At 40.6% G+C, this 13,237-nt stretch overlaps 1 protein-coding gene and 1 long non-coding RNA gene across 4 annotated transcripts in view; one reads left to right on the top strand and one right to left on the bottom strand.

Moving 5' to 3' along the window:
• The window catches only part of WDR70 (WD repeat domain 70), a 271,958-nt gene that overhangs the window by 117,889 nt on the left and 140,832 nt on the right, over nucleotides 1-13,237 (bottom strand). The gene's annotated exons all lie outside the window — the stretch shown is intronic.
• The window catches only part of LOC140911222 (uncharacterized), a 38,545-nt gene continuing 36,072 nt past the window's right edge, over nucleotides 10,765-13,237 (top strand). Inside the window, exon 1 of the long non-coding RNA XR_012158869.1 lies at nucleotides 10,765-11,025. This is a non-coding gene — a long non-coding RNA (uncharacterized lncRNA). The remainder of the gene's footprint in view (nucleotides 11,026-13,237) is intronic.

The following is a 13,237-nucleotide window of genomic DNA, read 5'->3' as shown; positions in this document are numbered from 1 at the left end:
CTCTCAAAGAAACTGCGGAATCACCTGATCAACATCCTCTACAGCAAACAGGGAAAGATTAAGAATGAGCTCTCAAAAATGGATACTCTCATAAAAAACCAACCTTCTACACAAGCTTCCTCGTGGCTGGATTTTATTAAAACTAGACAAGCCATTTACAATGCACACTTTGTTTCTCTACAAAAGAAAAAGGACACTAAACTTTCCAAACTACTACATGCTACAAGGGGCCACAGCAATGGTTCCCTCAACCCACCTAGCAATATTGTTAACCTATCCAACTATACTCTCAGCCCAGCAGAAGCAGCTGTTCTATCTCGGGGCCTCTCCTTCTGCCCCTCCACCCCCACGAACATGATACAGTTCTGTGGTGACCTAGAATCCTATTTTCGACGTCTCCGACTCAAGGAATATTTCCAAAATACCTCTGAACAGCATACTAATCCACAGAGTTCTCCCTACCAACACTACAGAAAGAGGGATTCTAGGTGGACTCCTCCTGAAGGTCGAAACAGCAGACTGGACTTCTACATAGAGTGCTTCCGCCGACGTGCACTGGCTGAAATTATGGAAAAGCAGCATCACTTGCCCCATAACCTCAGCCATGTGGAACGCAATGCCATCCACAGCCTCAGAAACAACTCTGACATCATAATCAAAAAGGCTGATAAAGGAGGTGCTGTTGTCATCATGAATAGGTCGGAATATGAACAAGAGGCTGCTCGGCAGCTCTCCAACACGAGTTTCTACAAGCCATTACCCTCTGATCCCACTGAGAGTTACCAAAAGCAACTGCAGCATTTGCTCAAGAAACTTCCTGAAAAAGCACAAGATCAAATCCGCACAGACACACCCCTGGAACCCCGACCTGGGATATTCTATCTACTACCCAAGATCCATAAACCTGGAAATCCTGGGCGCCCCATCATCTCAGGCATTGGCACCCTGACAGCAGGATTGTCTGGCTATGTAGACTCCCTCCTCAGGCCCTATGCTACCAGCACTCCCAGCTACCTTCGAGACACCACTGACTTCCTGAGGAAACTACAATCCATCGGTGATCTTCCTGATAACACCATCCTGGCCACTATGGATGTAGAAGCCCTCTACACCAACATTCCACACAAAGATGGACTACAAGCCGTCAAGAACACTATCCCCGATAATGTCACAGCTAACCTGGTAGCTGAACTTTGTGACTTTGTCCTTACCCATAACTACTTCACATTTGGGGACAATGTATACCTTCAGATCAGCGGCACTGCTATGGGTACCCGCATGGCCCCACAGTATGCCAACATTTTTATGGCTGATTTAGAACAACGCTTCCTCAGCTCTCGTCCCCTAAAGCCCCTACTCTACTTGCGCTATATTGATGACATCTTCATCATCTGGACCCATGGAAAAGAAGCCCTTGAGGAATTCCACCATGATTTCAACAATTTCCATCCCACCACCAACCTCAGCCTGGTCCAGTCCACACAAGAGATCCACTTCCTGGACACTACAGTGCTAATAAACAATGGTCACATAAACACCACCCTATACCGGAAACCTACTGACCGCTATTCCTACCTGCATGCCTCCAGCTTTCACCCTGACCACACCACACGATCCATCGTCTACAGCCAAGCTCTGCGATACAACCGCATTTGCTCCAACCCCTCAGACAGAGACAAACACCTACAAGATCTCTGTCAAGCTTTCTTACAACTACAATACCCACCTGCAGAAGTAAAGAAACAGATTGATAGAGCCAGAAGAGTTCCCAGAAGTTACCTACTACAGGACAGGCCTAACAAAGAAAATAACAGAACGCCACTAGCCGTCACCTTCAGCCCCCAACTAAAACCCCTCCAACGCATTATTAAGGATCTACAACCTATCCTAAAGGATGACCCAACACTCTCACAAATCTTGGGAGACAGGCCAGTCCTTGCCTACAGACAGCCCCGCAACCTGAAGCAAATACTCACCAACAACTACATACCACACAACAGAACCACTAACCCAGGAACTTATCCTTGCAACAAAGCCCGTTGCCAATTGTGCCCACATATCTATTCAGGGGACACCATCACAGGGCCTAATAACATCAGCCACACTATCAGAGGCTCGTTCACCTGCACATCCACCAATGTGATATATGCCATCATGTGCCAGCAATGCCCCTCTGCCATATACATTGGTCAAACTGGACAGTCTCTACGTAAAAGAATAAATGGACACAAATCAGATGTCAAGAATTATAACATTCATAAACCAGTCGGAGAACACTTCAATCTCTCTGGTCACGCAATCACAGACATGAAGGTCGCTATCTTAAAACAAAAAAACTTCAAATCCAGACTCCAGTGAGAAACTGCTGAATTGGAATTCATTTGCAAATTGGATACTATTAATTTAGGCTTAAATAGAGACTGGGAGTGGCTAAGTCATTATGCAAGGTAGCCTGTTTCCTCTTGTTTTTTCCTACTCCCTCCCCCAGATGTTCTGGTTTAACTTGGATTTAAACTTGAAGAATGGTCAGTTTGGATGAGCTATTACCAGCAGGAGAGTGAGTTTGTGTGTGTATGGGGGTGGGGGGGATGTGAGAAAACCTGGATTTGTGCAGGAAATAGCCCAACTTGATTGTCATGCACATTGTGTAAAGAGTTGTCACTTTGGATGGGCTATCACCAGCAGGAGAGTGAATTTGTGTGGGGGGGTGGAGGGTGAGAAAACCTGGATTTGTGCTGGAAACGGCCCACCTGATGATCACTTTAGATAAGCTATTACCAGCAGGACAGTGGGGTGGGAGGAGGTATTGTTTCATATTCTCTGTGTATATATAAAGCCTGCTGCAGTTTCCACGATATGCATCTGAGGAAGTGAGCTGTAGCTCACGAAAGCTTATGCTCTAATAAATTGGTTAGTCTCTAAGGTGCCACAAGTACTCCTTTTCTTTCTGCCTGTGTGTGTTATTCTTAGAGAAGAAATCTAAGGTGTCTTCTGAATAGCCTCCTGCCATCTTTATAAGTGGAAAACAGGTCTAATGCACACAAAATTCAGAATAATTATATTGAAACAGTGGATTTATACTAGTTAAAAACAGCATATATGAGAAGAGAATCAGACCATTGTGCCTCAGTTTGCTTCAAGCTGTATCAGTAGCATTATCCTTCCCTCTCTCTTTTAAAATAAAAATACTGTGTGTTTTTTTTTCTATACATCACTGGACTATCCCTCTTCCTTATATTTATCCACGTTCTTTGGTGAAATATCCTGAGAAAAAAGATGAACAGAGTCAGTGTCAGTTGATCTATGACATTCTTTTAGCCCAACTGGAATTTTATTCTAAAAATTAGATAAAAAACATTAAAATCATCAAAAGCAAAACTTTCATTTATATTTTAGAAGACAGCATGAGTGCTGATAGGCAGTCTGGTGGACATTTTTTTTTCATCTTGGTTTATTATTTTAATTCAAATCTTTGCCGATTTCCAGTACAATATTATATATAGCAATGTGATAAAAGATTAATAAAATTATTCTTTAAAATAATGGCACAAGTTCCTTCAGTGGTTCCAAATTGCTTTTTATTTTTTTCAAAATAAAATTCTCTGTCCCAGAATCATTTATAACAATTTTAATTACCATTGTCTATTTCAGCTACTATTCTCTTCCCAAAATGATAAATTCTTGCATGTTACATAATCAGACTTCAGCTTTTAACGGAGCATTAGAACCGGGAACAAAGCATTCTTAGGCAGGGACACACGACAATAGAATCAGTTTCCCAATGAGATAAGACTAACCAGACAATTTTCAGAAAATACTACAGGACTGAAGTCAATTTACCAAAGCCTTTTATATTTCAGAAGACAAGGGACAACTAATATGGGAAGGGTATGAAAACCAAAAACACCAGGAAACCACACACCCCTACAACCTGTGAGAACAGATCAACGTAAGCTTATATGAAAACTACTCTGGTCTTTGTGTACTGTAATTACTAGTTCAGTGCATAAATATTACAGTAATGGACACTATAGAAAACTCTAAGACACACATGCTAATATTTACTCTGATTTTGCATTTCCAAATATCAAACTTGCAGTGCAGATGAAGGGGCCTCTCACAATCCTATTCACCTGAGGAACTCCAGCCCCTGGCCTCATCTCACTCTTTCACCATTATGATCATTGTTCAGGGATTGAGAAGGAAGTAAGGAGGATGGACAAAACTATCTTTGGCTCAACAGGTCTATGTTGTCCCTGACTGATCCATTACAGATCTTTGAGTCAGGGAGACAGGCGTTGGATTACACAGCCTTTTAAGAACACTCCACCCCAGTTAACAGCTGTCTCTCTGCCAAGGAAGAAACTGCACCCCACCTCTTTCCCCTACCTCAAAGTTGGGGGTGCATCATTCAGTGCTGTCACCATTCCCAAGAGACCAATTACCATGCAACTGGAACAGCTGGCAGGAACAAATCACACACTTAAGAAAGGAGCATAACCAGGTATATGTAAAGTAGCATAACCAGGCTACATAAAAGCAAAACTGGCATTAGGCAGCTGCATGTACAGAGAGAAAGAATCCCTTAAAATAGGGAGCAGCTTGTATAATTGCAGAATTACCTTTACACTGGATAGAGCCCAATAATAAAAAAATACAAAATCTATGTTGTGTAATGCTATGTCAGAAGCCAAACATATACACTTTACAGGGACTCCCAAACATATCTGAAAATCTCAACCCATACTTGTGTGAAAAGTAAACCCTCTATTTTATTTACCATTTCAGCAACATCTAACGACTGCAAGTGTATCGATTTTTATTATCGAGAAATTTTAGATCAGTTACAGACAATCAGTGAATGGCTTATACAAAAACTAAGAGTAAACGGACATTTTATGCCATCTTCCACATTAGGCAAATGGGCTATATGTTTAGATTTAATCTAACCCTCATCCTTGATAAAGATAAGAGTGGAATATAATCAATCTCTGTATAGGGATCAAAGAAAAGATTACTGGGAAAGAACATCTCCGCAGTTCAAGTTAGTGTCATCAATACGAACTGAAATGACTCAAAAGCAGTCTTGCATGATGTAGCAAAAGCAGGAAGACTGAATCTGGGAAAACAGGATGGTTCTTAAAGATTCTGATTAGTCAAGGCTGTAAATAGTTGTGGCTCATTTGGTTTTAGAGTTATCTCCACCCAGATAAATAACTGTGATTGGAACCAGCTTTAAACAGCTCCCTCCATTAAAACTTCTGCAATAATTGAAAGCTCTCTAGAGGAACTTTCTCAGCTGACACTATAGGCATCTCATTAATTTGTCTTCTCAGCCTCATTTGCTATCATCTCAGATCTCACCATAATAGCCAATTTTCTGCAACTATGTTAACAATGAACAGAGTGACCAACCAAACTAAGAAAACAGAAGCAAAAATGTATATTATTGTGATTTTAAAACTAGACAATCCATCTTACTGTGTACAAGACACAAAGTTTTTGGCTTAAGTATAAAGAGTGCTCCTCCCTGGAATTGTATTAATACAGTTAGAAAAAAACAGTTTTACTTTATAATTATAGTCTTCTTGTAGCACTTGTTTCTCCCACCATTTATGTAAAAGATTCCCAGAGACCAGGCCAACTGGGTTACCCAGAGTATAAATAAGTAAAGAATATTCAGATTCTTTATTTTAACAAATACATGAAAACACTGATTATTTAATGGTGAATGGAAAAAGAATTATTTTAAATGCCCTATGTGGATTTGAAAAAGGTACAGTACAAAGATTATTTTCTGTTTTTATGTAACTATAGCAATATATCTTAACAGGACTTGAAACAATTTACAATCTCCTTAAAATGTATCTCCTGAAAATGCATTTCCTGACGGTGAAAGTGTTGTTATGGGACTCCATGTTGAGTCTATATTTGGTTTATCCAGTTTACAAATAAAAGGATGGGTTTCCTAACTGCCTTCCCTAACTCAGCCTGGGATCTGAAAGTCAAGTTACATTTTCTGGTTCTCACCTCAACTGTAACAGTCATCAAATGCAACACAGTTAACAATTCTGATTTCATCCCAGAAAAGAATCCAGCTCCCTTGTCCCATAGCTGCATTGAATCTGCATAGCTATCAGAAATACAAAGCAGTAAAAAATTATTTTTGTCACTAAAAGTCAACAGATAACTCTGAATACATTCCACAGGTAGCAGACATATCAAATAATTTCCTTTTCTGGGCCACAGCCCCACTTTGATGTTCCTAAGAAATATGAACAGTGGACTGACCAAGGGTTTGTAATATTGCTGTCTCTGTAACAATTTGGAAAAGGCACTCAAGATCTAGTCTTATTTCAGTCCATCACTACCACAAACTTTGTTTTTGGGTAAAAACATATATATACACAAGTTTCATAGGTGATTTTTTTCCCCTAAAGGTCAAGCAGACTTTAAAACATTTGGGCAAAGAAGTTGTGGCTGAAAATGAAATGTGCTGCATAGCCAGTACGTTTTTTCATAAAAGTTTCAGACTACCTCTTGAAAAGTTAAATCACCATGAAGATACAATGATTTCACATTCAACAAAACCAAAAAATATGATTTAAGGTACTGTTTTGTAATTTGCGAATTTTAATAAAGCCAAGCCCTTACATTCAGTCCCGAAGAGATTAATGTACGAAAGAAATTCTAAATTCCTATCTAGATTGCTTAGGACCAGTTTCTGTTACTATGGTAATATCATCATCACTAGCCAAGAATTGTTATTGTTAGGAAAAGATATTTTTGGCATAACAACAACTGAAATGAAAGCAAAAGGAACTGAGAGATAAAGTGCAGTAGTAGACTTTAAAAATAAAATGCCTGTTTCAGATGTTAAACTATTTGCTTCACACAGGCAATATGCTGCATGTTTTATAACACAAAAAATTAAAACAGTCCATGCCCCAAAGAACATACAATCTATTCTAAAGGACAGATATAAATATGACAAACTACCCTGGGAAATTCAGAAGTAGAAATCCGAGTTGGTGGGAGTTGGCTGTGCGTTTGTTTGAATTCCCCCTCCTAGTTCATCTCACTTTGTATGGTCATTAAATAAGTGGATTTTTGGTAGAGATTTGAAAGAGAAGAGGGCAACCTTCAGTCAAAGGATTTTTTTGCAGGAGAGGATAATACAGCCCATAGTCCCCAAAGTATCTGCATAGAGTGGAGGTCACGTGGGTGTCAGGGCAGAAGCAATTGTCATTTTGCAGAGGAGACAAGAAGCATAATATCACAAATCTCCAAAGGTCCTTGATAGACTACTATGGACACAAGGAAGAAAGGAGAGCAGGAGAATACAGACCCTGGACTTCAGAAAAGCAGACTTTGACTCCCTCAGGGAACTGATGGGCAGGATCCCCTGGGAGAATAACATGAGAGGAAAAGGAGTCCAGGAGAGCTGGCTGTATTTTAAAGAATCCTTATTGAGGTTACAGGGACAAACCATCCCGATGTGTAGAAAGAATAGTAAATATTTCAGGCGACCAGCTTGGCTTAACAGTGAAATCCTTGCTTACCTTAAACACAAAAAAGAAGCTTACAAGAAGTGGAAGCTTGGACAAATGACCAGGGAGGAGTATAAAAATATTGCTCAGCAGTGCAGGAGTGAAATCAGGAAGGCCAAATGACACTTGGAGTTGCAGCTAGCAAGAGATGTTAAGAGTAACAAGAAGGGTTTCTTCAGGTACGTTAGCAAGAAGAAGAAAGTCAAGGAAAGTGTGGGCCCCTTACTGAATGAGGAAGGCAGCCTAGTGACAGAGGATGTGGAAAAAGCTAATGTACTCAATGCTTTTTTTGCCTCTGTCTTCACGAACAAGGTCAGCTCCCAGACTACTGCGGATCCGAGAGTGCTAAAGGAGTTGGCGGATGTGATTGCAGAGCCATTGGCCATTCTCTTTGAAAACTCATGGCGATCGGCGGAGGTCCCAGATGACTGGAAAAAGGCTAATGTAGTACCCATCTTTAAAAAAGGGAAGGAGGAGGATCTGGGGAACTACAGGCCAGTCAGCCTCAGCTCAGCCCCTGGAAAAATCATGGAGCAGGTCCTCAAGGAATCAATTCTGAAGCACTTAGAGGAGAGGAACGTGATCAGGAACAGTCAGCATGGATTCACCAAGGGCAAGTCATGCCTGACTAATCTAATTGCCTTCTATGACTAGATAACTGGCTCTGTGGATGAGGGGAAAGCAGTGGACATGTTATTCCTTGACTTTAGCAATGCTTTTCACATGGTCTCCCATAGTATTCTTGTGAGCAAGTTAAAGAAATATGGGCTGGATGAATGGACTATAAGGTGAATAGAAATCTGGCTAGACTGTCAGGCTCAATGGGAAGGGATCAATGGCTCCATGTCTAGTTGGCAGCCAGTATCAAGTGGAGTGCCCCAAGGGTTGGTCCTGGGGCCGGTTTTGTTCAGTATCTTCATTAATGATCTGGAGGATGGAGCGGATTGCACCCTCAGCAAGTTTGTAGATGACACTAAACTGAGAGGAGAGGTAGATACGCTGGAGGGTAGGGATAGGGTCCAGATTGACCTAGACAAATTGAAGGATTGGGCCAAAAGAAATCTGATGAGGTTCAACAAGGACAAGTGCAGAGTCCTGCACTTAGGAAGGAAGAATCCCATGCATTGCTAAAGACTAGGGACCGAATGGCTAGGCAGCAGTTCTGCAGAAATGGACCTAGGGGTTACAGTGAACGAGAAGCTGGATATGAGTCAACAGTATGCCCTTGTTGCCAGGAAGGCCAATGGCATTTTGGGATGTCAACAGATCGAGGGACGTGATTGTTCCCCTTTATTCAACATTGGTGAGGCCTCATCTGGAGTACTGTGACCAGTTTTGGGCCCCACACTACAAGAAGGATGTGAAAAATCTGGAAAATGTCCAGCAGAGGGCAACAAAAATTATTAGGGGACTGGAGCACATGACTTATGAGGAGAGGCTGAGGGAACTGGGATTGTTTAGTCTGCGGAAGAGAAGAACGAGGGAGGATTTGATAGCTGCTTTCAACTACTTGAAAGGGGGTTCCAAAGAGGATTGATCTAGACTGTTCTCAGTGGTAGCAGATGACAGAACAAGGAGTAATGGTCTCAAGTTGCAGTGGGCGAGGTTTAGGTTGGATATGTGGAAAGCTTTTTCACTAGGAGGGTGGTGAAACACTGGAATGCGTTACCCAGGGCGGTGGTGGAATCTGCTTCCTTAGAAGTTTTTAAGGTCAGGCTTGACACAGCCCTGGCTGGGATGATTTAGTTGGGGACTGGTCCTGGTTTGAGCTGGGGGTTGGACTAGATGACCTCCTGAGGTCCCTTCCAACCCTGATATTCTATGACCTCTGGGCAGCCACATGAATGAGAATTCTATACTCTACTCACTGCAATCCTTCCAAATAGTAGCACAGCTCCCACTTTGCTATAAAGCTTTCTCCTGGGTGTGGAGCAGAAAGTGAAGAGCAGGTAATAATAGATAAGACCAGCATTGAAATTTTGGTCTCTGTTAGGTGTTTGCAACTAAGGGAGTGACCCTCCCTTGGTTCCATTTTGTTGTTCATCAAGAAAGGGTCCACAGGTGAGAGGAGATTATGGCTCTTAGGCCCCTTTCTCACATTCCTAGGAGACATTTTGGGTCACTATTCATACACATTTAATCTGTTTGGCACCTTACAGAGGGGAAAATGTAGCTCTATTCCATTTTTCTAGGAAGTGTGTGGTGTAGGAACTGGGCAGTTTATAAACAAAACTAATAAGGTAGGAGACAGGCCATTTAAAATAAGACTTTCTCACTCTTCACCATACTTATAAGCCTTATTTTGATGGAAGGCAATGGAGAAGTGACCCCTTACATTGCCCTGGACAATACAACTGAAGCTCAAACATGTTATTTCTCTAATGCACAAGGTTCTGCTTGCCTTACACCCTGAAATTTCAGTCCGATAATAGATTCACCTCATTTGCTGCACAGCTTGTGTCACCTTGACCTTCGCCTGCCTGACCAGAGTATTTCTCAGTGCATTTAGACTCTAAGAGTATGTTACCCAAAATTCTGTCTCTTTTCATGTCTATACTTCTGTTAACAAATATGAAATTTTTTTTTAAAAAAAGCTAATAAGTCTAGGACAACCAGATTTTTCAGTTTTCTTAACAAATAACTTTTAAATCTGAAACCAAAATAAGGACATTCTTAAAAAGCATACAACTATGTTAATTTTATAAAAGGCAATATCAACTTTTTACAGAACTGAGAAGCTGAAATTAACCGTGGAATCTGAGAAAATGATAGAGCCTTCTGCCATTTCCCAGGCTTATCAGCTGACTACACATTTTGTGAGTGACTCCAACACATACAATTTCAACACACCCATTCAAATGATAAATTCCTTTGCGATTAAACAAGTGCAAACAAAGAATAACTATTAAGGAATGATGTCAGATTGGAGGAAGGTCTCAAGTCGGGTTCCACAGGGATCTGTTCTGGGTCCAGTATTCTTTAATATTCTTATTAATGATATGCATATAAGTACGGGGAGCACATTGATCACTTTTACAGATGACACAAAGCTACGGTGGTTGCCAGTACTTTGGAGGCTACAGATAAAATTCAGAGGCATCTTGATAAATGGGAGAATTGGGCTATGGACAACAAAATGAAATTCAAAAAAGACAAATGCAAGGTGCTACACTTAGGGAAGAAAAAAACAAATGCACAAATACAGAATGGGGGGAAACTGGCTTGGCAGCAGCACTGCTGAGAAGGATCTGGAAGTTGTGGTGGATTACAACCTTAACATGAGTCAGCAATGTGATGCTGTTGCAAAAAAAGAAAATGCACTTTTAGGTTGTATTAACAGAGGCACAGCATGCAAGTCATGGGAGATGATAGTACCGCTCTACTGGGCATTGGTTAGGCTTCAGCTGGAGTACAACATCCAGTTTTGGTCACCAAAGTATAGAAAGGATGTAGAGAAACTCAAAATGATCCAGAGGTGAGTGACAAAGATGATCAAAGGGATGGAATACAAGCATAATGAGCAAAGGCTGAATGAACTGGGTATATTTAGTTTGGAAAAGAGAAGATTAAGCTGTCTTCAGATATGTGAAAGGCTGCCATAATAAAGATGTAGAAAGTTTCCCACAGAGGGCAGGACAAGAGTCAATGGGTTCAAACTACTGCATAGCAAATTTAGATTAAATATCAGGAAAAACTTCCTAACTGTAAGAACAGTAGGACAATGGAACAGACTGCCTCGGGAGGTTGTGGAAGCTTCTTCAACAGAGATTTTCAAAAGGAAGCTGTATAGCCTTCTGTCTTGGATGGTTTAGACACAACAAATCCTGCATCTTGGCAGGGGGTTAGACTAAATGAAGCTTTTGGTCCCTTCTAATCTATGATTCTGTCATGTGAATACTTGGATACTCTATCTAATTTCAGGTTCAGGACTTTCCTAGCTCATCCAGATTTGAATCCTGAACTTGAAGAGCTTGACTGAATGATGGACAAACTCTCAGTTGGGGCTTCCTCAGGTGGAGCTACAGGCCATGCTCAAGAGTTCAGCTGCTCCTCAAATAAAGAGAGCTGGAGGTCCAGTTATCGCCCCTCCCCTTGCTTGAGAAAGCAGTGAACTTCCCCTATCTGCTCACCTCCCTCTGCTGGGAAAGAATGAAGATCCCAGTGGCTTTAATTCCAGTATCTTCCTACAAATTATGGGAGGTGGGGGGGAGAAGAAGGGGAGAGAGAGAAGGGGCCAGGGAGGTATTCAACTGAACATCTGAAGCCCAAATTAAATGGGGGGTTTTGCATGCTCTTACATATATGTTTAAAATTCTCACAGTGTGGTTTTACTAAGTGACAAAACTCATTAGAATAATAAAGAAGGGAAGAGATGTTTTAAAAGATAGGCAGCAGGCATAGAAAGGTGGAGCTCAGAGACACAAAAACATCAGATATTTATTCCAGCCTTTGGCCACAGTCCTGCCTGTGGGATCTAAATTCTCCCCCTCAGTTATTTTTCCGTTAAAGCTGACAAACATGGGTTCATGATTGCAGTTGTGGGCTCAAATATGATTAAAACAAGTATAATTTAATACGATTCTGAAATGCTGATGTGTGTGTGTGCGCACACAAAAATGATAGTTTACCATTGTAAAAGTTCAATTACAACCTATTCAATTACAGCCTCAAAAGCAGTGGGAATCAGGAAAGGGACAACCTACTTTGTTCTTTTGGCCCATATGTCTCTGAGACTGAAGCAGTATGAGAACAGGAATAGTGTATATCTTTGTTCTGTATTGGACCAAACACATTATTAGTGATCAACCAAGTGAAGTTTTAAAAAAAAATGTTAAACTTATCTGCCTTGTAGGTTGCATAAATGGACTTGCGGTGTACTCTGGCCATTTAATGACTATGTTATCCACATTGAAAATATTTATGCAATTTTTAGCCTATGTGATTTCATTTTAGCAAGTGTTTACTGCTGTCCAAAATCAGAAACTCAAACTTTTCAGGATTAATATTCTAGAAGTAAAAGATCTACAAACTACAAAGAGTAAAAGAGCTACAAATTCTTCATTTATGATTTACCATGACTCAGTGGATTCCATATTTTTTCCAATGAGAGTTTTTGTATCTTATGCAGATAAACAGAGGGAGCTTCCCCAACTACATAAGCTATAAACTTGGGCCTCACAGAAAACATTCGATTCCATGTTTATAATTTCAGCAGAACAAGCTGATCCCTAGCCACATACAATACCAGGGTCAGAGTCTTTAAAAAGTTAAGATGAGAGATTAAAATACTAACCCATGATGCTTAGCTGAAAACTTAACAACCAGCAAAAAGTTACTGTTTATAAAATGCTGGAATGCCAAAAACACTTGACTAAACCTACTTCACTTTAACCATGCATTGGAAAATATAACTTCTTGTACAATGGATTTTAATTAAAAACATACTACAGAGACATAGAGCCAAACTTTTCTCACTTTAATCGTGCCAAGGCCTAATAAGACTACTTGTGTGACAAATGGAAGCAGGGTATGGCAAAAATTATTAGAAGAAGTAACATGCTTTGGCACTGTCCATTGTACTGTCTTATAGCACTTAGTACAAATAGTTCACAGACAGGAGTGGCATAGAAGATTTTTTAAATTTTAATCTTTCAAATAAATTCTAATTTAGCCCACTTTTCTTATGC

This window comes from Lepidochelys kempii, chromosome 5 (genome assembly GCF_965140265.1).
Source record: "Lepidochelys kempii isolate rLepKem1 chromosome 5, rLepKem1.hap2, whole genome shotgun sequence".
NCBI classification, from domain to species: Eukaryota; Metazoa; Chordata; order Testudines; family Cheloniidae; genus Lepidochelys; species Lepidochelys kempii.
The sequence above is the reverse complement of the archived record's forward strand: the minus strand, read 5'-3'. Positions and strand labels throughout refer to the sequence as shown.